The sequence below is a fragment of the Falco punctatus genome, assembly GCF_963210335.1.
Source record: "Falco punctatus genome assembly, chromosome: 1".
NCBI classification, from domain to species: domain Eukaryota; kingdom Metazoa; phylum Chordata; class Aves; order Falconiformes; family Falconidae; genus Falco; species Falco punctatus.
This window is the reverse complement of record NC_137580.1, coordinates 37017239-37041164: the sequence shown is the minus strand read 5'-3', so window position 1 is coordinate 37041164 and position 23926 is coordinate 37017239. Positions and strand designations below refer to the sequence as shown.

Below are 23926 nucleotides of genomic sequence, written 5' to 3'. Positions count from 1 at the left end.
CGATGCAGGCAGCTTCACCAGCTCCGATACAGCTGTACGTGTTGCATAATGTTCGGTCCCAGAAAATAAACTCAGTAGTGACTTTAGCTGTGCTGAGCAGGACGTAGTGCTTGATCAGACTGACATCCAGCCATCTTGGGTTGTGTCACTGTACGGGGCTCTCAGCAGAAGGAGCTAGGTTAAATGTGCCAGCACCTGGCAATGCAGCTATGCCCAACGACGACTGGCTAAGAAACTGTGATGCCTTCCTATTAGCAAGCAGAAGCCCCAGACGTGGGATATCATTTATCTTAGACTGAAGTGGGATGAACTGCAAAAGGTACTGTCAGGGATGGGACCAGTGGGGTAAGCCTCTGGGCTTTGCAGAAGAATTATTGCATTAGGTATATACAGGGCTTGTTTTGCAGACGACACAGGAACTGCTTGAGCTGCTCACGATCAGAAGACAAAAAGAAGGGTATTTTGGGTGATTGCCAGTGAAGCCAGTTCTAATGTTCTGCTTCAGCACTGAAATAGCACTGCTTGTCTGTAGGCTGAGAGTACCATGGGATGGGGTGGGACAAGGTACTGTGATGTTGCTCTACCCCGCTGTGAACGTCATGTCTCTTTCATGCAGCCAGCCAACCGATGTGAGTCGGGTTATTTTTTTTCCTCCAGCTGCAATATAGCTCTACATATTACATTAAAGTTTTTCATGAACAAAAGCAGGACAATTCCAGTCATGGCTAGATCCTAAAGGGAACCGCAAGTGTTCCGGTTTAGCTTCTCCTGTCACATCATGATACAGTGCGTGGGGCTGTAGTAGAAAAAATCTCTTCCACCCACCCTGCATTTCAGCTCCTGAAAGACCAGCTACTGTCTACCCTATGCAGAATGTTATTTTTTTGCCCACATGCCTCCTTTTTTCTGATAGTTTTTAAAAACTCATTAAAACTGCTTCTTCCTTTTCACATTCAGTTTCACAGAGCTCTGATATTTACGCATTATAAAATTTTTCCTTTGTCTACAACACAGGTTGGTTTTACTGCCTACTCTCATTGTTCCCAACCCTGCATTAACAAAACACTGTAGGAGAAATTCTAACAGATATTGGCAGATTGCCTAAGAGGGAGAAAGTGGCACCATCTACCAGAATAAATAAAATTGCAAGAAATTCTAAGTCTCACAGACTGCCAAAATATTCACTGTTGCAGAATTAAATAGGGTAATTATTTTTTTTTTTTTTTTTTGCAGAAAGCTACCTATGTACTATTCAGAATAGATAAGACAGATGCACTAAACTTCTTTGAAAAACAGGAAGAACAGAGCAGAGTATCCATCTGCCCAGCTTCCTACCACCTCCTGCTCCAAAGGTGGGAATGGCTCTGTGAATACACTGAGCATGGTCAGGAAAGGGTAACTACAATAAATCCGACCGGCAGAACAAACAGGGTATATTTGGTGTTACTTTTAGAGTTTGGGGTTTCCTAGTCTCTGGAGACATTCAAAACCTGTCTGGATGTGACCCTGTGCAACCGGCTCTAGGAGAACCTGCTTTAGCAGGTGGTTGGACTAGCTGATCTCCAGAGGTTTTTTCCAACCCTGGCCATTCTGTGATTCTGTGATTCTTCTGTGTTTGGTAGAATTTTATTCTCTTATTTTCCACCGAATACCCATCACCTTTAGCGTGTGCACTGAGTAGCACTGAGTTGTCCCTCCACTCTGAAGAAGAGGGTAGTGTCTGTTCTCACTTACAGTGGAGATGGTCTGGAGGGAGGCAATGCAGTGGCAGGGGCAGACACACTCAGAGTGCTCTTCCCCCCGTTCTTCAAGCACTTACAAGCCTGGAGTCACCTTAGATAAACCTGGCTGCTGTGAGTCATGTCCAGCCACTTCACAGGTGCAGTGGGGCAAGCATATTCAAGCTGTCCACATCAGGTATTCGATGGGAGATGTAGCTGTGCATTTCAAGTAACTAGGCAATGGAAGACAGTTGATTGCTCACAGCAACAGCAGCACATGGCTTTCTCTACACTGCACACAAGCTGATATGTGGGTAATTGGTTTCTCTTTGCATGATATATATAGCCCACGTATTGATGAAAAGTAGATGTTGGAAGTATTTGCAGCTCTGGAAAAATAAAGTGCTTCCATTCTTGGTGTTTATTGTTCAATGAAAGATACACGATTTTGCTTGAGGAGTTTATTTCTGGAGTCCAGAGAACAGCTTAATCACTTTAGAAGGCTAATTTATGAAACTGCTGGAAAATATCCCAGTCTATAGAGTAACTTAACATGTGTACAGAATGGCTTATAAAATCAAACAGTATTAAGCATAAAAAGTGAAAAAATTATTAGATCATATATCTATTATTAAAAAAACCCATTATATAGGAAATCAAGATGCATTTGAAAATACAGTACTCCCTTCTTTCTTATTTGGAAAATATAAATCAGTGGTAAAATGAATAAGCTGTACTATCGATTGATTTTAAAGTCAGCTGGGACTTTTAAAATGTAATAATCAAATGGTTATTCACTCAAATATGATTAATTCTCATAAAGATAAAGCAAACTGTCGGTTTACCCGAGTGGGGATTTCCTATTATTTGTTTGTTTAGAAATAGTTTATGAAGACGTTTTCAAAACAAAACCTTTTCTTTTGAAACAGCATTGTTATTATTAAAAATTACGAAGCTGTTAAGGAAAAGGGACTCTGCACTGCAAAAGAGATTTAACTGTGGTGACATTTCTTTATGGAATGTAAGGCCAAGTGCATCTGACTTGCTTAGGTCCTGTGCGGAGGTTTGTGGAGGTGCTTCTGGGTGGTTGTAGGCTGCTCTCATGGTTCTCCTCTCCCTCATATGCTGTGCAAGGAGATTGCAAACACTCAGATTTTACATGGGGAATATATAATTCATCCTTTTAGGTCTGTTCTTTCATATTTTATGATCCCAGAGTGCTAGAAACAGTATATGAAGCCACCAGATATATGCAGCCACTTTCTTGAGTATTACAAAACCTCATGGCTGACATGGTAGCAACACTGCTGAGCAGCCAGCATTTCTTTCTCTTTGGGGTTCTTGGGCTCCTTGTTGATGAGCATAAACACACTTAGTAAAAAGGAAATAAAATCATTGTGCTCTTGTGCTCATCACAATCACAGAGGTAACAATACTCTTAAGTCATACATCCAGGGGGCTGGATGCTCTGAACTCCTGGGCTCAGATTGGTGGGGTGTATCCTTGAGCAAATTGCTTAAACTCTTTGCCTTGAGCTACATTTCATACACCAGTAAAATGAGGGTAGTAGGTTCATAATTAGATTACAGAGATACTTTCAGGAGGTCATTGCTGGATGTTCTGTTGTTTGCATATACCATGTAAAGCATAATTATTTGGAGTTATCGTGCAGTTCTTGATGGTTACTGAAGGTAAGATTGTTCCTTTTTTTTTGATGTCTCAGTGAAATTACAGCCACAATTTCTATTCATTAATAAATGCAGGTTTCAAAAAGTGCCAGTTTGCAAGAGAATTTTGTTTTGATCTCTTCACACAATTTCTCTTACAGTTTCTGATAGTGTCCTAAAATCCTGCTGTTTAAATGATAGGAAAAAGCAGATAAAACAAGTGTCATAAAAGAAGAGAAGCTGGAGTTGACTTAATCCAAATACCAGCAACTAGGATACTGACTGCTAATATCAAACTGTAATACTGTGCTTGTAAGGAACTTTAGGCAGTAGTGTCATTTCACATGTTAAAAAGCCCAGGCAAACTTTCCGTCTTGCTCCCCTCCATGCCATACCACTTTCATGGCACTTTGAGCCTTCATTCTCTCAAGTCGTGACTGACGACTCGTTTGGGATCACATATAAGCTGATGTCTTACATGTCAGAATTTATACTTTCATGCAGTAATTTGTCAGTGTCTGAAATGACCCTGCATTGAAATGAACTGAATAATCAGTCTGAGGGAGCAGGGGAGAAATGGGCAGCAATTCTACTTGCTTGGGACAGTCTCCAACATCTGGAATCAGCAAACACAACTGTCTCTCTGAAAGCTGTCTAGTGAGATGCACAAATTGTATATGAGCTAGAGATAGATGGCTCAGCTCTGGGGTAAGCATATGGAAGCAGTGAAGTATATCAGGAAAACTGCACTGATTTTGCGTTTGCTCCCTTCCCTTGGGCAGATGGGTGATCTTGCTCTGCACCTTCTGAGCAACGGAGCTTGGCACTGCGGTCATCCAGTGCTGACTCTGTCCTGCTCATCTCACCTGCACCATATGCTTTGTATCAAAACAGCTCAGAGAACTTCACAATAATAATCTGTATACCTCAAAGTCACCAGGCATTAACAATCATGAATTTGCCAGTATTGTAAAAATGAATTTGACTGCTTACAAGTAATGAAAATGACCACACATTAGTGAGGAGTTAAAGATGGGTGGCTTTTTGGATGGGCTCATTAGGTAAAGAGAAAGTTAACTACGTGCCATTATTTTGCTTCTTGGTACTCAAGCTGGTGTTGGTCAGTGTAGACAAACGTGTCACCCTGGGCTGACTGCCTGTGTGAATGACTATGAGTCCATCACTACCATATCTGGAACTGCTGAGATGCTCATCTACTACTAAGCACTTTGATTCTCATGCCAAAACATCTCCTGGGCTTTCTGACCCACAGGGTGAAAGCCAATAAGTATTTTCAGAGTATTCCTACGACAGAAGAAAGGAGAGTATGTGTTCGTGTGAGCTGTGTTAACTGCCTGAGCAGTCCTGAGAGTTCATATCTACCACGCAGAGCTTGTAGTTTAGTGCTCAGAGATAGGCAGCCTTGCTAGAATGGTACCACCCCTGAGCTAACAAGCCTTCTCTTTCAGTTTATGTACTTCACCACTGTAATGTAGCTTCGCTGCTGCCAGATTCAAGGTGAACCATCTCTGCTAATTGAGAAATGTGCTCCATCCCCTGTAGCCATCATCTGCTCAATCAGGTTGTAGGATTCCCAGCACGAGGCTGCAGATCCCTTTGTGCAGCAAAGAAGCATGGCTGCTAGGAGTAGTAATAATTATGATCCACTCTGGGTTTTACTCCCTAAGCACCCAAGTGTACAATAAAGATTTTATCTACATATCGGGCATGTTGTGAAAATACCTACATTGCGTATTATCCAGCATTCCAGTAATACCATCATCTCCAACAAGCAGAAGCAATGCTACTTCTCATTTTGTTCAGGATACCACTTCTTAGATCTTTGTGACTTCAAGTAATTACTGACATGCAGGATCACATACCAGCTTTAGGTTTTTAAGAGAGTTTTTAATAGCTAATTTCAGAACTACCTGGTTATCTCCTTCCTCTCTCCTGGAATTACGCTGATCCAGGCTCAAGGTGAACAGAATTGGCTGTAATGTCATGACAATGTCAGATGTGATTATAGGATATAAATAGCTAACTAAAGGGTTATCACAGATCTTCTGGGCTGATAGAACAGATCATGGCTAAGAGGAGCTGAGAAATAATAAAATTTCTTCATTTAAACTAGGAAAATCCAAGGAGAAAATTGAGAGTTAATGAATGCATTTATGATGGATGTGCAAGCCAACTCTAGTGGGGACATAAAACCAAAGTTGTTAATTGCATTTTAGTTGCCAGATGATTAGAAAATGGATGTAAATATTTGACAGTGGTGCAATGCAACCACTGCTGAGTGTCAGTTTATATGACTGGGGCACTCATCAGTTGTTTAAAACAAATCATTTGCATGTGAAGACAAACAAAAGTGAGGAGGATTTGACAGGATTCAGCAGAATAAAAATTAAGCATCTCAGTCGTCAGCTTTAGTTTTCCTCCGAACACTTCCCTATTTTTTTCTGGTAAGCTTAGGTATAAGAGCTATCCCTTCTCTACCATCTGTGGAGATTGTGCATCCTTGTGTCAGAAGCTTAATCTGAGCCTTACAGGGCTTCAGATAAGTAATTGCAAGTGTTTTGGGCTAGATTCTGACAAACAACCCACACAACTATTTATAGAAACAACTGAGAGTTTTTGTATTTTGTAGAAGTATCATTCCTGTTCAGTAGTGGAGGAGGAGTTAAGTGCTGCTTTGGTTATTGTATCAATGTCTCTTGCCAATACAATAGCGAAGAAGGATGTATTGGAGGTGTAGAAGACTCCTGTAAAATCCTTTTTTGCTATTTGAAAAGTGATTCACAGCGACTGTAGGATTAGGAATGCGTGCCTGGTTTTGCCCTGAAAAAAGATAATGACTTGGTTACAAGTGTAATTGATATTAGAACAAAAATTGAAGATGAAAAGAAAGCTAAGACTATTGTCAGATTATTTCTTAGACTTTAGAACAGCTGGGATTTTTTTCTCCACTCAAGGTTTTTTTTCTTGTTTCCTTTTTGTTTGGGCATAATGTTTGTGAATTGTATAATGTTTGTAAATTGCATAATGTTCCCTAGTATTTATAAGGAAAAGATAATCAATACATTAATTTTGTGGCTTCCAAGAATCAACAAGCTCACACCATTTAAAATTATCTATAGTCTGTGTAAATACATTTTTCATACTCCTATGTAAGGTGCAGGCCAGGTTTCACTGGGGCTGAAAGAAGACAGTGGAAATGCTGTTATTGGAGACAGCATTGTTGAATATGTGAGTGTGGTCACTCAGAAGACTTTCCAGGCTGATGATGTCCTTACTTTGCTTATGTGGCTCACCACTGCTGCTAATGGATTACATTTGCAGCTATTACCAGCTGCTCTTAGTTATAATTTAGTCTTGTTTGGATGCTTGCTATGATGTAGGCAGAAAACAAAACAAGAAAAAGCAATTTGTTATCAGATTATAATACTCTTGCCTCATAAAACCTTTCCCATTATTACCTCTAAGTTAGTCAATAATGTGTTCTGATGCTATAATGTAAGTGGAAGTGTGGCATCCAGAGTAATATGAGACAGTACACATGCACAACACACATAGTCTTATCTCTAAAATATCTCAGTATCACTGCTGCAACACAAAAAGGTTAATTTTCATACAAACTCAAAGAAGATCTCTGATTCTTGTCGAGCTTTGAGCATTTTAATGTGTTTGAAGTTCTCTTGGCACTGCTTCTGCCTAAATAAAAGACAGTTTTCTGCAAGATAGCCTGATCTGAAAGGCTGTCATTCCTGTGTATTTCCCTCCAAATTAAGGTTATGTGTCCTGGTGAGGTAAACAGATTTTGCATAGAATGAGAGGTTTCTTATGTAAATTTATAAAGTCATGTAATAATTAACAGTAATTAACAGGGTCTGGTAAACTAAACGGAGAGATGGTGCAATCCAGTGTCATTGTGAAATGAGCTCTGAGATGGGTGGTTGGGTCACTGGGTTACATGGTGGGGTAAAGTAGGACTTGACCTCCAGAGATAAAAAAAAATGGCAAAGCTTGAGTTCATAGCAGGTTACCAGGGAAGCTTTTAAGAGTTCAGGCATAAAGCACGGAGCTGTGCTTATATTGGGATCCTAAAGCAGTTTTTAGGCTATGATTAGCTTTGACTGCCATGAAGGTGAGGAGTCGGACTGAGTAAAACCATGATTTATGCAAACCTAAAAAATAATCCTAAACTCCACCATAATCCCAGTTGTAGTTCTAGCTGGCCTAGAAGAGGTATGGGGCAAAATCATGTCTGAGGAAAAGAAGTGTTGTTCAAAGGCTGGAGCTGGAGTTGGCGCTCAAATTCACAGAGCTCCAGGGTAAAGGAGAGTGTCTGCAAAGGGAAACAGTTGCTGTCCTGTGTCTTGGCTGGCAGGTCAGTGGCAGGCTAGGAAATTCCACTGCAAAAGGATGGAGGTGAGATTGGGATATATGTTGAGTTGATGCTAAGGTGCCAAGTTCAGTATCTGAGCCACCTTAAGCTCTGGGGCTTAAATGCAAGGTTGGGGAAAAGCTTAGTATTAGGACTGGGGTACAAACTAAGATTTGCTTCCGCTAGTGCCAGTAAGTGTTGCTTTACAAGTTAATTACACAGAGGTGGCCAGACTGTTTGGTGTCAGTGCCAGTTTGTGTCACCATGATGTTTGTACATGTGGGACTGGATGGTGTCACTAGATTAGAGGAAGTGCTAGGCTTGGGCTTAGAATTAGAGTGAGTCTGCAAAAAAAAGGGTAGAAAAACTCAGATGCAAACCTGTTTAAACTGATGTGGACTGTCCTGCACAAATGTATAAATAAAAGTTAGCAATGATGGGTATTCTTCAGGAGGCTGATCTAGAACTGCAGGTAAACACTCTTCAAATATGATTTTTTCCTTGGCATTTGCTTGACTCTTGGCAAATATAGCAGCAGCACAGATGCTACCGATGTGCAGTGAGCACACTGACCTTTCAGCAGTTTGCCTGTGTGTCAAGCATTGTATCCTTCTGGGCCCTGGGGAATCCCAGGATGCTGGAAGCAAACCCAAGTAAAAGTATAAAAAAATCAATGCTCTTGATTTCAAAGAACAGCAAAGACATGAGTCAGTCACAGAGACATCATTCCTTGCTACCCTCCCTGTCATGTTCAGCCATAATTTAATTGGAAATCAATTTTAAGTGCTATCCTAGATGGAGATTCTTCTAACTAAATTTTCCCAAGTCCTTTGATTTTTTTTTTTCTCATGCAAGCTTTAAAAAAAGAACAAAGTTGCTGGCAGACCAGTGGCAACTGATGAGTTAATTGTATGCCTGGCTTTGGGAGGAAGCAACCAGGCAAAAGCCATGCAGGTCACTATTGCCCGATCACTGGAGAAATTGTTCAGCCTGCTGGCACCTGGCTGTGAAGCTGCACAACTCCTGGGAAGTAACTTTCTCATAGCATTATCTAAAACTAAAAAGGCTATGTCAATTTTTATTGTATGTAATGTGTTCTGTAAGTGTAAGTTATGGAAGGCTTTGGTCTGTAATGCACCACTCTGATTACACGGGGAAGGAGGGTCTTCGGGCTGAATCAGAGAACTGAAAGTCAAAATGTCTGGGTTTCCATCTTTACCACAAGCCTCCTCAGGAACTTTGGACAAGTCGTTATTTGTGTGTCTCTGTGTTCCAAATTACAGAGTAAAACTATTTAAACTATTATGTAAAAAAATCCTTTTTTTTAAAGAGCATCTTAGAAATAAAATGCTCTTTCTGGGTCTGCCAAAATGTTGCAGGCCTGCATCTACATTGTAGATGTACATTCTGCAAGCCTATGTCTGGGCTTGTGAGCTCTGGCACGCAATAATTTACTTTCTTACCTGAAAACAGGTACTTTTCCCTACTTCTGCTCTTATGTTGTGCATAGAGAAGAAGAAAATGCATCAAAACAAATGTGTATAATCTGTTGCAGTTTATGTTAGGTTAGGCTGTGGTTTTGCTTTGTTAGAATCTGTTAGGTAGATTTCATCATGTTTGGGGAAGCTGATGAGTCACTGCACTTGTGATGAGTGGATCTTTGTGGGTTAAATTATTGCCTCCTATTATGTCATATGTGCATTGCACATTAGGTGAAGTAGCTCTGCCTTATTTGCTTTGTCATCAATCATTACAAGTAAAAATTAAATATAGAAGGAGCTATGCACATGGAGTGTAAGGTTTTATCGAGAGACTGAAGGGTGATGCCTATTTGGTGTTTGCCTTTGCTAAGTAATATAGAGCCTGCTTGCCAGGGATGAGCCCCAAAGGAATCACCAATCTACAGATTTGTTTTTCTAAAGTATAATCAGTAAGAGGCTACTCATAGGTAAATTGAGAAAGAACAGTACTTGATTCCTCAAGGACTTGTCAGCAGGGAGAAGGACTATCAAAACCAGCCATGCTACTTTGCAGCACTACAAAGGGCATACTGCTCAGGAGTGTGGTGTCAGGGAGAGAGGGATGTTCTTAGGCCTGGGTGATGAAGCACTGCTTCTCCCCTGATCTCAACTGTGCAACTAGGGGTTTGCTTTGTACAGCACATGACATTCCAGCTTGAAAACATTTTCTTCACCAAAGACTATTGAAGCCTTGAGGCTCTGTGGTCATTTGAATAGTACAGAAATCATGAACATGTTCTGGAAGTTGGTAGCACGAGAAAATATTTTGAAATTGTGCTTGCCTGGCAGAGTGATTTTAGGAAAATTAGGAAAACCACTTTACCATCAATGTTCATGGAAAGAAAAGATAGTGTCTTAGGCTTTTATTACTCATTTAAAAATAGCCTACATGGCACAAAAATAGTCTGGATGGGTTTTCTGGGATAGTGTAAAGAGGCAATCTCTTTGACTTTGTTTCTCTGTGGAGTGTCAGGTGCAGCTTAGAACAACCTCATTGTGCTGAGCTAATGTCTGTGGGAGCAGAGCTCCAGGGAAGCTGAATTTTAAGGCAAATTCAGTGATGAGTCTATGGAAATTCTCCTTCTTCAGCTAGCTTGGCCAACTTCACCTGCTGGAATCTTTGAGGAAGGGAGTGGTGCATTTAGCATCCTTTACAGTGTGTGTTACTGACCCCCCACCATCAGGTGCACTGCTGGGGCAGTGGAAGCCCTCAAGGTGAGTACTGTGTTAACTAGCAGAGTTGTCAAGGCAGCCTGATAGGATCAACACCCACCACCTCCTTTTCTCTGCATAGGTCCATGCAGCACTTGTACTTTGCAAACATAAGCATCAGTGAGTTTAAGCAGGTCTTGAGTTTGTGGTTATGGAATTGTATATGTTTCACTCCTGCAATAGTATAACTGGGTTTTGCGGGCTCAAATGTGACCACTGGAGAATGACAGCTTGAGTGGCTTCTGCCAAAATGTATTTAAAGCAAAGGAATCTTTCAGTATTTTTTGCTTTTCGAATGTTTTAACTGAGGCAGATGAAAACACGTTGCTGAATGTGAAAGAAAAATTGTTCACGACAGGAATACTAAAAAGCACAAGCAAGTAGTTACCTATTCCTATTGAAGAATATAATATGGGTCACCCTCTGTCATAAGGAAATCAAAGTCTTGCAAGCAAGAAGAGAGCTGTATTTAAAAAGGAGCTATATTCTCCATTTTCTTATAACCGAAGCATACTGACAGAGAAGAGGTAGTGTGATCTGTGACAGTGCAACAAGAACCAGTGGAATTAAACTATATGACTCCTGAAGCTGCTTTAGTCCTCTTACCACACAATCACTAGGGAAACTGAGGAATGGTTACAGGCTGGGTGAACTGGAGGGTTTTCTGACACCTGCACATGCAGAACCAATATTTGTCTCTCTGAATTATATTCTGGTTATATTCCCCCGTAGGATGGGCAGAAAAGAAACTGAAGTCTGGTCAAAGTTACATTACATATTTGTCATTGACAAAAGGTGCCTTTCATTTACACAGACTTATTGCTGCAAGTTTTCTGTGACTCAGCAAACTGAGGGGTTTGGCTGTCAGAATAAAACAGTCTCTTGTGGCACAATGCCAGAGTTCAGCGTGCTTTCACTTAGTGTTATCAGAAACTGAAAGTCAATAAAATTTATAGCAGCTAAATTTTCCAGCACATCCATGACCTTGCTGTAGAAAGTTGTGCATTCAGCAGTGCCAGCAACTGCATCTCATTGTTTGGAGGTTGAGCCCTTGCTGTGGTTTCTATCTAGACTACCTTTTGTACAGGACGGAAAGGACAGAGTTTCATGACATTTTAAATTCTAGTCTTATGACATGGTGCAATTTAAACTATATTATACATTATAAAACCACTAGACACTGAATTGGTCTCTCCATCTTGTTTATCTTTGAAAAGGAAACTTTGAAAATGTGTTTATCTTTGAAAAGAAACAAAACTTTTCCTTTCTGCTGGGGAAAGTAAGAGAAAGCTTCAGGGGCCAGAAATCTGTCCTATTTTTCTGGACATCCTGTGTATCGCTTTCTAGCTGGAATAAGTTCTGTTGCTTTATTATGAGCTCAGTCCTTAAGTTCATGAAGACATTTGCTAAATTTTCTGAAAATATTCTGGAGAATTAAAACTGGAATGTGAATTCAGTAAGTCCTATTCACAGTTTTCACAGCCTAGAGAGTGTGTATCTTTTCAACAGTCTGATGAAACAGACCCTGCATGGCCTCGCTTTTTGGGCTTTATGACATTGGCTATGGCTCACTGATGGGGTTTCTAAAGCTTCCCATCATCTGGGTACTACGTGCTGTCAGTATTCTGCTCTTTTTCTTTCTCTTCTCAGTAGGATTATTCCTCTTGTTAATAGGATGATGACTCCTTTGTTTTCATAGGATATGAATACTGCAGTGGATGCTAGTCTTCTGCTCTGTGTTTCTGGAACCTTTCCCATAAAGCATTTAATTATGTTTTCTCTTTCCCTGATTATCTTCACCCTTATTTTGATCATTTTTTTCAGCTGCTTCATCTGTCTGTATAAATTAGATAGCGAAGTGGCATAATCCTTGCACTGGCAACAATGTTATATGTTGTTTAGGGACCACTTGTTTTGTAAATGTTGAACCTGGGTCCCAAAATGCATTCTGATTAAAAACCATGCTGTTAGATATTAACAGATGATACTTGCCAGAACTTGGCATCAAAACGTAAAGACAAGAATTAAAAAAATGCCACCTGCTTGTAAATGCACTTGGAAAGCCTCTGAAATAAGATGGTCCCTCAAGGAGGTGAGCACATAATTTCAGTGAATAATAAAGGCGATTAATATGGAGTGCAAAACCATATTTCTTAAATTATAGCTGTTGCAGCAATGGACTTATTTACCACCTCAAACCAAAGCAAAAAAGATGTGGTTTGATACTGCCTGGTAGAGAAGATAAAATCTTATTTTGCAGATAAGACTGAGTGAAAAAATAGGGCCCCAGAACACAGTATACCTGAATGACATTATCAGATGCATCTGTTCACCCAGGGCTGTTTCATATTCAGCAGCACTATACCTGCTTGGTCCATCTGGTCTACAGATGCACTCTGGAGGAAGATTATACAGAATAAATGGGATCTATAGTGCATGTACCACTAAGTACCTGACCAGAGAACAACAGTACTTCAGAATTAAGATACTGCAGTAGTTTTCTTAAGATGTACCTTAATTTGAGAGAATTTGCCCTAAAAAAATGAGTTGTAAAAATAACCCATGGGCTATTATTTTAAAAGAATTAAGGTATATTGTTCTTTGACAGCATAAATACATGGAGTTATTTTTTCTTATCTGCTTTTCTTTCCAATACCTCTTCAGATCAGATGCTTTCTGAAAACTCAAGTTTTCTTTTTACACAGCCAGGAACAAATGATGTGAGAACTGAATTCTGTACCTGTGATTGCAATGAGATTGGGTAGATTCAAAACAAGAAAAATTTTGAGCTTATAATTAAAACCTGTGAGACAAAAAATAAAACAGTTTCTTAGAAATACTATCAAGCAATTCCCAATGTAATTTTCATTTTAAAATGAGAGGTAATGTTCCAAGCAGCAGAAGTTTGGAGACCTTCCCATTGGGAAGTTTATGTCTAAATCCATGTTTATTGTTACTATGTCTTTTATGTAACTAATGCTGGTTTCAAGATTGGAAAAGGAAAATTCTGTACAGTAATACAAACACACCACTTAATTACATGCTTCAGGAAGCCTCATTTTCATGTCTGAAGAAGTTGGAATAATGGTACCCAGGAAAGAAGTATCATTATTACTGCTTAATAATTTGAGTGCTGCTTTGTCAGTTAGTGATCTTATCTACATTTTAAGTGGTAGGACAGCAGCTCTGTGGGCTAAGCTCTATCTAAATATTATCACCTGTAGACTTGCTAAAATGTTTTATCTTTCTGCCTCTTCACTGGCACAGCAAATGACACTTCAGTTTTAAACCACTCATTGCTTTCCAGCTTATTTTGTCTTTTAATGTGAACACCCCAAGGCTCTACAAATTCATACTCTTCTAATACAGGTGTTGTGGACCGTATTCTTAATGCTGTAAGACTTAACAGAAAAACCTTTGCTCTTTTAAAATTTTCATTTACTGGCACAATGTTGTTTCTGCATGTCTTGCCCTTTTGACAGCTCTGTAACCCTGCTCCTGTTTAACCTCATGCAAGAAAGCAGAGCTGGCATGCATAAAAAAGGAAAGGCATTTCTTTGTTATTTGCACATTGCTACTCATCTATGAGAAAGTGCCAAGATACGCTGTGAGATCTGCGTTCATAGAACTGGGCTGATAAGAACAGCATTTGGATTAGTTAAAAGGCCCAATTTTATTTTTAATAAATCTCAACTAAGTAGAAAAGCGAACTCTTTAGGCTTGCTATAAAAAGATACCTTTAATTGCAAAGATGACTGGTTGAGTGTATGGACTTAATGTGAATGGAATACAGTTGTATCCGTGAGAAGAGTAATACAAAGTGCTGGAAACCACAGCTGTCTGCACATTGTAATTATTTCCTGGTCACTATTCTGGAGCAGCTGTTATCCAGGAGGAAAAACAGCAGACCTATCAGGCCCTCAGCTTCCACCAACAGGAATATTGGTTCCCGAGACACAAAGGGAAAAATTAAGTTATAAATGAGCTAGTTGTATTAACACCAAACCCACCATTTTTATCTACTTTTATTAATGAAGAAAACAACAAATACCACAATAATTTCTAAAAACTTCCATTAGGCTGTCTCTAATACATATCTCTAACAGGAGATCTAGTGTGACATGAAACAAAAAAAAATGTATTGTCATGAAAAGAACTATGGAAGATGAAATTCTTCTCACAGACCTTTTGATAGCTAAAATATAGTCCTCTATATGAAGTGAAGTCACTGTGTACAGAAGGAAAAAGGAACCTTAGAAATACAATTCATCTGACCAATTTTAGACCTCAGCTATAGAGAAGATGAATTGCATTGACTGATGTGAATAATTCAGATGCAGACATGTACATTGTGGCCTTCATAAATTGGCATTTGTGTAGATGGGTTCCCAGAGCAGCACCTAGTAAATGAGCCAGTTTAAAAAACTTTGTAAATATTAATATCTGAATTTTCCCTCATAATTACTGTTAATGTATTGATTATTTTTTCCCCATTTCCTGCACTATGCTTCAAAGAGAATTGAAATGAAAACACTCTAGGACCAGTTCTTGCAACAGCTGTAATCAGGGAGATGTTTTTGGGAGGTGCTTATGAGGGGATCTACAAATGACAGGCACCGCTGATGCTCTGCCACGGTGAGACTTCTAGAACAAATGCCGCTTTAAAATCAGTCTGCTTAAGAATTTGAGAAGGACTATGGCAAGTTACAAGGCATCTATATGACCCTGTACTATCCCACTACTTCATTTAACACAGGATTACCTCAAGTGCATCTCACTTTCTGCATTCAGAACTGCGCATTATGGGAGGCTGAGTTAGGAGACTGTCTTCTTGGGTCCCTGTGTACTTGGTGGAGAGATGGAGTAATTGCCTTTAGTGCAGCTAGAGTGACTCAGAGCAATGAAGCCTCCTGATCCAGACATGCCTCTCTTTCTCCATTGCCTTCAGAGTGACTGGAGAGCTGACCCTCCTAGCACAGAAATGGTATATGATCTACCAGTTTAGATTCTTAAAGACAGGATGTATAGTCCTGTCTTTCCACTCTTCTCTTCCCCTGCCCTGAACACTAGTAAATTCAAAAAAGATTTTTTACCTCTTTGAATCATGAAAGATGATGTGGAACATCCTCTTCTATAAGAAGATAATAGTATTTTGGAGCTATGAAAAAAAAAGAATCTCAAATACATTTGCATTCTTTGTCAGGTTCTACTAAGTAATTAGATAAGTACCTGAGAATGACAACAGCTTCATTGGATATCAAAGTTCTTTACAAAGGATGGTAGCTTTCGTTATCTCCATGGGGATACAGGGAATGAAGGGACTCGTTCGAAGTTACTCAGAAAGGAGCAGGAAAACCAGGTCAAACCCTTTTACAAAGCTCTGCCCACTTGGCAACGCCATTAGGATTTTTTTTCCTTTGATACATAACCAACATGTTCCAGTGCAGCTATTCATTCCATTCATTATCAGCTGCAATTAGCAAGGGGAAATGAATTGAGGATGACTTCTAAACCTTGTCACCAGATTTTAATTCTCACTGTCACCAATTTCCTACACAATAATCTGTCTTGCCTACATTGTCCTTGCTAAAAACAGAGAGACAAGCTAACATAAAAACACCTGTATTGCCATACTAGTTTAGACCAATGGTTTTTAGTCCAGTATAATGTCTCTGACAATGGCCAAAGCAAAGGCATAAGAAATGGGGAAATATTTAGTGATCCTTTGAGTTCCTCCCAGTCCTCATCATTATATTAGAAACTCCTGATCTGGACCACACAGATCATTTTGTTTAATAGTCTTTTATCGGCCTCCTCCCAATTGTTGCGTTTAATCTCTTTTTCAGACCCATTTGTATATTTGGCTCACACAAAGTCCTGTGTAATGTTATAGTGCATGTAACACTTTTCCTGTTTAATCAGCATCCACTGATTAAATCTCCCCTGCTTCTTCTGCTGTGAGAACAGTGCACAACCACTTCCGATGCGTTTTGCCTGTGCTATTGCTGGTTTTATAAATCTGTCTTGCACACCTTCAATCTCTTCCCTGACTGCAGTACCTGGCCCATTTTATACATCCTTTAGGGAAGCTGTTTCATACTGCTGATGCTTTCTAATGCTGTGATGCTGGCTGCATGTAGAAAACAGTTTTGATTTTCTGAATGAAGTGTGGTGCATAAGAGCAAGAGAACAGGTTTTGTTGCAGGTTTCAGTTTTTGGCAGGGGCAAAACACTTGTGTAGCTCCTTCATCACAGTATATTGTATCTTCTGTGCTCTGTGAATCTCTTACTAGTAGCAAGCTGTGGCTGCTGTCAAATTTGTAGTTCAACAGTAAAGATGTTAGCAAAACTATTAGAAGAATTCTATTATAGCCTGGGGAAGAAACAGAGTAAGCAGTATTTCCAGTGAGATTCTTTGAAGTGTCAGTAGTTACATAGTAATATATGATTGTTTTGCCGTGATGTATATCATCCTTAATATATAAATGCATTTTAGAGAAATAGAATATTTTTGTCTCTTGGAAAAAAAAAAAAAGGCCATTTCACAATCAGAAAGTGTGGTTAGCAGTGTGAATGAGTATTAGAAACATCCCTAACAGCATAAATCTCTCCCAACAATTTGTATGTTGCTTTGGGGAAGATTTCTCCTTGTCTCTTAACATAGGACTTTTCTCATATGCTTTGTCCTACTCTCCGTCCCTCCTCTGCTGTTGGACTTTTCTCTAGTGTTATCCTGCTTACTTCATTTGTGCCGAGTATCACCAATACTTGACTTTGAACAGTGAGAGAAAGGTCAGAGCATGCTGCTACACTGGTTGCAAAGATCTTTTCCATTAAGATTTCCATTCCATAATAACCATATGAGGTTATTAGACCTCAGAGGCAATCTGTGGGTGTACTTGCGGGCATGGCATTGCAACATTCCATTCAGGAATCTCACAAGAATGTGGCTAAGATTTCCTCTTGGCCTTACAATTCTGAGTCATGAAATTTTTATATGGGATTTTATTAAAGAGAACATCAAACCCATGTAATTGTCTTAGGAATTTTAGTTCCATTTTATAAACTAACTTGGTTATTTAGGAGTCTAATTTACAAAAAAAAATCAGTAGGATTGCACCTTCCAAAATATTTTACTCACTCTGAAAATCAGTTTTACTTTTAAACCAGTTAGGGGATTGTAGAAACTTTTTACCCCATCCCACCTTCATGGCTTTGGTACCACAGTTAAGGAATTCCAAATCATTTTTCTGAACACCACTTTTACAAAATAGCTTAAGGCCTAAATTGCCAGGATGCAAAATACGCGTATCCAATTGCCTTTTTAAATGAAATGCTACTGACATCAGATGTCTATGTTGTTTATGATAATAATCATAAAAGGCTCAAGTGTGATTTCCTTATTTCTGACACCAGACAGCAAAGGGTCATTTGCTGGTACAGCAGCTATTTTCATTGGCGTATTTCCCTTCTGCTGTCTTACCCACTTTACAAAACCTTCCCATCTAAAATGGAAATTTCATGTTTCCCTGCTTAGGATAGGTTTTGAGGAGACTATGGAGACTCTTTTGAAAGCTCGTTAATTAGGAGAGCAGCTCCAGACTTCTGAACTATATCCTTTTTATCCCTTACTTTTGGCTTTAGAGAATTAGCTGAGTGCATACAAGTGACATGACTGGAGACAATGACATGTAATGAAGGGCTCTGTAACCTGAAATTTTTTTCTGGTGTTTTTTCCATAATTTTAAGCCTTAAAAACAAGATAGGGTATCTTTCTCAGAGATAATGAAAATGTGTGGTCTTCGTTATAAAGCTGATGATGATTTCCTCTCGCTTTGAAACTCATGATTCACTAGGATTCTTGTTCACAGCAAACATCACTTGCAAACATGACTGATATCCATAGAGTTCAACCCCTAAATCATCTGTGCATGTTGCTTTCTGAAAGTTCTCTCTGGACATCTATTATGTGGGAACTAATAAGGGTTATTGCAGAATTGCTAGAAAGCAAATTAAACATGGCCATAGAAGACTGCCATTGTAATAGGCTTCATAAAACTACTATTGCTGAGTAACCTAATTAATCTTGAGAGTAAAAATAAAGAGTTCCTAAAGGTATCCAATAGAGAAGTTTAGAGTAACATGAAGTAGTCAGTTTCCTGATAAATATGACTAATTCCTAATTTATATGACTGGCAACAAGTAACAATAACTACATAAACAGGAATAAAAAAGATAAAAAAAGGAAACATTTTATTATGATGCCAGTTAGGAAGCAGAAACAAATAACACATTTATTTGGCATAACTGCTGTTGCTTGAAGATATAGGCAATATGTGACAGTCACCCTTCTGAGGCACATCTCCCCAGAGTCAGTGCTGGTCTCCTATAGTGATGCTGGCTGCTTTAAATGAGAAAGTGTTTGGGTCAGACTTGCCATCAGCCAGAGATTAATTATGGATGGAATTATGTATGATGTGACCTCAAGAAAATGCAGAGAATAAGGTAATAGCATACTTGGTCATCAAATTAATAGAAGATAAACAAAATGGTGGCAATTGTAAGAAAATAATTGGCCTTGATTATTAAGAAAATGTTACCTGGGGGGCCTGAAGAGGGAATGATTAGAGAAGTCCATGGAAAGATCTGAACAAAGAAGTCAAGATGAGAAAAAAATTGCACTGAGATGCAAAGGTGTGGGTTAAATGCTTGAAGTGGAAAAGGTATGAAAAAACTGGATACTGAATAACATATCTGTAAGAATGAAGGCAGTTCTCCTTTGGTTTAGGTTTGTGAGAAAGTATTTCCTTTCTTAGGTATTTCTAAAGGGCTTTCTGCTGTTTCCTTTCATGTTGGTGGGGTGCCTAAAATGTTTACAATTTAACTAGCTATGCCCATACTATGACAGTAATTCAGTCTTCCTTAGAGATGCAGGAACAAGCTTATTTGCTAATTAAATAACATCTTCCAAGTTCTTGGAACTGTGTTGAAAATAGTATTTTACATAGTCCACCAAGAAAACTGGTGTTTCCATCCCTCCTCTTTATTGTTTTGAGGGGCAGACAGTGAGAAGGTGTATTAAATTATATGTTGTTTAATTGAAAGAAGATTCCATATAAGGCAATAAAATAATCTGATCTCATAAAAAAACTTCTTTATCCCAGAAGAACAGAAAGAGAAGTAATCAATACAGATGTAACTCCAAAAACGTCTCCTGGAATAACTAGGCTAGCACTAGTGCAACTTCATAAACATAACTAGCAGCGGTATAGGGATTCGTTCACCCACCAAAATTTGGTTTAATATTGGCTTTAACTAGATGCAATTTAAATTTTAATTAAAAAAACATTTAAAAAAGTAAAATGTAAAAAAAAAAGTTAAGAAACTCAGTGTTTCAAATTGTTCCTGCATTCTTGTGGCTACAAAATGGAGGCAAACAAGCCATGTTCATGACTGCAAAAATCAAACTTTGCCATCAGTTTCATAGCAAGAGATGTTCTACCTTCTGCTAAATTTTCATGGCTAAATAACAATAGAAAAGCTAATGTTTTTCAGTTAAACTGGGTATTTCCTTAGGAGCCAAACTAGTTAGGTTTTTCCTGAAGTGTTTTTATATGCAGATGAACTGCTGATAATTCATGCTGGTGGCAAAAATAATGAGATTTCTGGACTCAAATGATGTAACAAACTGAAAAAAGAACAGAAAACACTTCTCATTTCTGCAAAAACATAGTTTGTTTTTATATTCTCAGATTCTGGGTTTACACAGATGGTTATATTCTCCTTCCTGAAAGAGACACTCTAGAAGTTGCTCCTCCATGGTTCTGCTGATCTGGCATGCATTCATACGCTGAACCGTGCAGAGTACAAAAGCTGTGACATTGTCGTTTCTTTAGTGCTGTTGCCCACCACTAATTCAGGATGTGCCTGCATCATCTGCTGGTGCTTACTCCAGTACTATGGAGCCACACAGATACTTAACCGTGTCCTTAGTGGCTAAAGACTGGTAGCAATGTGCACTGAGAAGATGGAGTTTCCTTTCTGCTAACACACCTGCACACCAGGAGGGTTTTAGGACTGGTGGCTCCAGCTGGATCTGGTTAGAAATTCTAGCATACAAAAAGCAGGAGCCAAAATCCTAGGCCACGTCAATGGTTTTTGACCTCTGCTAATGCCCATTTTTTTCAAGGAAAATGTAGAAAAATATTTGTAATCTTTTGAACCTTTTAGGTTCAAAGTTCATTATTCAAATGCAGAGAAAGTTCAAAGTTCTATGTAAATCAAGGAACAGAAATACCTGTATGTTAATTTTTTCCAGATCACATCACAGCATATTCACTTGCTGTATCAACCCGGATCTGATTTGATACAAGTTAAAAATAAAAAAAATATGTAATTTGGAAGGTATTCTCTCAAATTCTGTACAGCTAGCAGGGATTCTTCTAGCAGCAGTCGGATTTGTTAACACATTTCTAGGATAGAAAAGAATCTGAAAAGAATCAACAATACTCTTGTCCTTCTCCCATGGTGGTATCTGAACTTTGCAGGGTTACACAATAGCTTCCACAGCCATTATGAGAATAGTGAGGTCCTGGTAGCAACGTCAGAAGAGTGAAAATTTATGTCTCTTTGTATTTGCAGAGTGCTTTTCATTCAGAATGGTTACGGTTCAAACACTGCAATTGTTCTGTTCCCATCTAAGACACAGTTTACAGTGTGTAGACAGCTCAAAACCTGTTATTAAATAATAAAGAAAACAAGACAGATTAAGACGTGCACCAGTAGAGCTCTGTGGAGTTGTGTTAGATATTTTCACAGTGTATCACAAGGCAGATTGCAAAGGCAGAACTGAAAGTACTGCAGATCTGTGAGCCACAAGGTTTTAAAATACAAGGTTCAACACAGAGCAAATTACTTTTAAAGGATGAAGTTTAAAATGAAGCTTGCATTCAGAATTGAGGGGACAGCCCCCCAAAACTAAACCAAGTCTTTTCCATAAAAACTCTATAAATTCTTGGATACCATCACAGATGCTCAGGGACTGACATTCAATTAGATCAAATAATTTCCTGCGTGTTCATGGTTTAACAAAAGAACTCTCATATTGTATACTTGCATACGTTCTCTCTTCTAATGAATTCCCCACAAGTCTTTTCTCAATTATTCATTAATAACAGCTGTGCTGAAGGGCTCTCATTTGAAAGTAAATGAGGATATTTTCCTTCAGATCAATGACTTGTGTGAACCAAAAATTTGTAAATGTATTCTATGCAGAAGTTCAGGAATTATGTTGTTGTTATAGTTGGTATTTCCATTCTCCAGGGAAGAACTGCTTCCCCTTGCTACATCTGTAAAACTCGCAAAGCAGAAGTGGGATGCATCATGCAAGTCTAAATGTGTGAAACAACACGTGCACCCATGATATGCATAGGGTGGCTTGGGCTTTATGTGCCTTCTACAGAATTGTTTGGGTCACATACAGTGGCTGTTTGTCCGGAATTTCTAGGTGGTTTACATCTGCCAAAAGTCTGAAAATCCAGTGGAACCAAAGTGTAAGTACAAGAGAATGGGCAGGTAATTGTCCACTCAGAAAGAGGTCTGGAGACCCAGCCTGCCCGGAGCGGCCCACAGGCCAGGCAGCTCTCTGTAGCGCTGCTGTAAGCTCTTCCACAACTGCCCACACCAAGGTATCATCAGAAGAGACACCCTGAGCCCTTTCCTTCCTCTGTATCCTCTCTTCGCCAATGGTAGGTTGTGTCACTTGCAACAGATGGCTTAAACCCAGCTACAAATGACAGGTTATTTGCTCTTGGATGGATGAAACAGAAAGGGAAACCCAAAACTTCCATTTGCCACATCCCTTCTTTCTATGTGAACCTGTTGCCCATCCTTTGCCTTTTGTCTCTAAGCGGCTTCCTCCCGGAACATTTAATCACAGCCAATGCTCTCTCCTGGGAGATCAGAGGCTGTGCTTTAAGAGGTTCAGGGAAAACAGTATCTGCATATAAGATTTCACGGCCATTGTTCAGTTTGCATTGTTCAGGACATTAAGTTTAGATGCTTCACCACAGTCAGGGAAAAAAACAAACTCTCTAAATTAAATTAGCTGATAGCAAAAGCATTTAATGTGCAGCAAATGGAACTGCATATTGCTTACATTCAACTAAGTTTAACCTAAGTTTAACTTTTAGATCTCTGAAAATTAAGAGGTGTATTATTCAACACATCACCAATATAAAGCTTGCTTAATAATATTTTGATTGAGTTTTTCTATTTCAGGTCTGTCTGAATGACAATATGACAACAGCATTTGACAGTGACAGTAGTGTTTGCCTGAGTACTAAAATAGTCTTAAATGATGTTTACATTTATTCCTCTGTAAAAATATATTATTTTAATTAAACAGACACATCATTCTGTTGTATAAAATGATTTTCTAAATTGAACCCAAGATAAAATATTGCCTGATAACAAAGTCAGAGCTTTCAAGATTTCTACAAGTGGTTAAGAAACTGAACTGAAAGGTGAAAACTTGCTGTTAAGCAGCACTGCACAGAAGGCACTGCTAGTTTAGACCCCCCGTTAGCACCATCCAACAGTGTAAAAAGGGAAAAGTTTGTCTTCAAAAACAGCGTTGGTGTCCTGGGAACAGCTGTGGGGCTGCAAGCTGTCCCTGCACTATGGCACCCAGTGGGGTCCGGCTGCCCAAGCTCAGCCCGACTCCATGGCAGGGCTGACCTCATCCACTGCCCCAGCTTGCCTGCCTGCCCGCCTGTGGCAGCCCCATCCTGCTGCTGCCGGGGAGGATTGGAGGGGAACCTAGAGATGTGGCTGGGGTGGCAGATGAGGTGTGGTGGGACAACAGACACAGCCTCACATTTGCAGGAAGGCAGGAGTGATGGACAAATAGAGACCATACCAAGTACTTCAAACCGGTCTGAGAGGAAAGGCATCACATACTGACAGCAAATTGGAGAAAATTAAGTCTGAGAATCATGAGGACTTGACTAAAAGTCACAGTAATCTAGAAGAGGGGAAAGGATAGAGCTTAGATATGCTGCTCAAGAAGCTGCAAAGCAGAGAGATGGCTTGGATGTGTGACTAAATTAAAAGGCTTGAGATAGAGATAAAAGGTGATCCTGGGCTGATGGCACTGAAATGATCCTGATGACAGAAGAGGTACTGGGAAAGGCACGTATCTGTGCTAGTCTGTTATGACACATGCTATTTATAACTAGAGGAAATGAAAACTATTGTTAGTACTAAGACTATGACTCTTGTGAAACTTCCAATTAAGCAAGGTTGTGCCTGACCCTTACGTGTTTTTACTCTGAAACTCTGAACACTTGCACATAAAGAAACAACCATATGCTGTTGGTGGAAAACAACAATGCTTTCATCCAAACAGTAATAAAATTT

General features: G+C 39.3%; 1 protein-coding gene across 4 annotated transcripts in view; it reads right to left on the bottom strand.

Annotated features, from left to right (window-relative positions):
• Positions 1-23908, bottom strand: part of MFAP3L (microfibril associated protein 3 like) — a 52623-nt gene extending 28715 nt beyond the window's left edge. For all 4 annotated transcript variants that reach the window (XM_080372955.1, XM_080372954.1, XM_080372958.1 and 1 more), the window contains exon 1: positions 1-23908. This exon is cut by the window's left edge and continues 9147 nt beyond it. The gene's annotated coding sequence lies outside the window, so the exon portion shown is untranslated.
• Positions 23909-23926: the final 18 nt, after the last annotated feature.